We start from the raw sequence: 1,994 nt of genomic DNA, 5'->3' as shown, positions 1-1,994 counted from the left end.
TAATTACCACTGAAAGATGTGGGGTCAGACCTCTGAGAAATTGTCCTCTTAAAGCATTCCTCGGAATTGTCCCACCCAATGTGTAAGATAGCTGGGATTTGTTTCCACCATCTCCTACCTGTACTTGACTAAGAGATTCTCTGGAGCCATTAAATTCCTACCCCATCTGACCTGTCTGTGAGCAGGTCAGATGGGGTAGGGATCCTCTTATTCTCAGAGGAAGTGAAATAGTTCTCAGGCAGAGTCATAATGTTCTCAGTAAGAAGTCATCAGCGTGGACAAGGGTTGTGAATGCCACAGGAATATGAGAAATATATCAGTTAACTTTGTGGAAAAAAAAAAAACACCAAAAACATAGAGGCTTAAAACACCTATCACTTTATTTGCTCACAATTCTATATGAGTCAGCTGAGCAGTACTAGCCTGGGCTGAATTGTCTATGGCTGGATGTTTCAGAAATTTTCCCTAACAACTGTAGGTCTCACTTGATATGGCCAGTATGATTGGGACAGTTAGAGCCTCTCTTTCTGTGATCTTTCATTCTGTATTAGAATAGTATTTGTTTCTTCACATGGCATTCTCTGGGCTCCCAAAGAACAAGCCACCATGCACAGCTCTTTTCAAGACTCTTTACATGTTTTCTAACATCTTATGAACAAAACCAGTCAAAACACCTGCCTAAATTCAGTGCACTCTATGGTGAAAATGTCCTTCTATTGAGTATATTTCCCAGAGCTCCTTTCATGTCCTGATTCCTCAGACTATAGAAGAAGGGATTTAGCATGGGAGTAACCAGAGTGTATAATACAGCCACAATGGCATCCTTGTCATTGGAGTTACTGGATGAGGGCAAAAAGTACAATCCAATAATTCTCCCTTAGTATACAGACGCTACCTAGAGGTGGGAGTCACAGGTGGACAAGGCTTTGAAGATTCCCTTCGTTGATGGGACTTTCAGGTTGGTGGTGGCAATGTGGCATAAGAGAGCAGGATGCATATGAATGGAAGCATAAGAATCACCACCCTCTCAGTGAGGATAATTGGCTCATTGGTTGAGGTGTCTGAGCTGGACAGCTTAAGTAAGGCAGAGAGGTCACAGAAGTGGGGGACGGTGTTGTCTCTACAGAAAGAGAGATGAGCAAGAAGCAAGGTGTGCAATAGCACAGTTGTAAAGGATAAGATTCAGGACACAATTACTAGTAGGCAACACAGGCTCTGACTCATGATGGTGGTATAGTGGAAAAAAAAGTGGAAGGTGTGACAAATTGCCATGTACCTGCCATAGGCCATTGAGGTAAGAAGGAAACTATCAATATCACCAAAAAAGGTACACCTGAAAAATGCACCCAGCATATGAGATGGATTCACTCTGTGTTTGTGTGTTCGTTAGCATCTTTGGTGCTGAGAAAGAGATGTCAGAGAAGGTCCCGTGGTGAGGAAGAAGTACATGGGGGTGTGGAGGCAAGAATCCAGCCTGATAAGCAGGACGATGAACAGGTTCCCCAGCGCTGTGGTGAGACACATGCCCAGCCCCTCCAGCCTGATGGGGATCCCCAGGAAAAAGAACTCAGAAGCTGCTCTGATTGTACCTCTTCATCCTTTTCTTCTCTTTTGCCGTAGATTGAAAAATGAGATTGCAATATGAAAGAATAAGAAATCATTACAAAATAAAAACATGTATTTGAACTACTCAGTATACGAATCTTGAATGTCTCATGCTTTTTTTCTACTGATTACAGTCAGCCAACAGTCTGACCATAGACTATTATGGGTCCCCGTGGAAATTAAAAAAAGCTCTTTTGGAAGAACCATGAAACATCAGAATGATTTATCAGATGACACAAGGTTCAAGCTTGAGATTAAGAAACTAGGGTGCAAGGGTAGGTAACTAACCAGTTGTTAGACTATTAAAAAAAGAAGAAAAAAAGTTGCCATTGAGTTGATTCCAACTCAAGGCAACCCCATGTGTTACAGTGTAGAGCAACACTCCATAG

At 42.2% G+C, this 1,994-nt stretch overlaps 1 pseudogene; it reads right to left on the bottom strand.

Moving 5' to 3' along the window:
• Nucleotides 1–694: 694 nt before the first annotated feature.
• LOC111749829 (olfactory receptor 1J21-like) lies at nucleotides 695–1,524 on the bottom strand (annotated as a pseudogene).
• Nucleotides 1,525–1,994: the final 470 nt, after the last annotated feature.

This window comes from Loxodonta africana, chromosome 9 (genome assembly GCF_030014295.1).
Source record: "Loxodonta africana isolate mLoxAfr1 chromosome 9, mLoxAfr1.hap2, whole genome shotgun sequence".
Classification (NCBI taxonomy): domain Eukaryota; kingdom Metazoa; phylum Chordata; class Mammalia; order Proboscidea; family Elephantidae; genus Loxodonta; species Loxodonta africana.
This window is presented reverse-complemented; position numbering and strand designations above follow the sequence as displayed.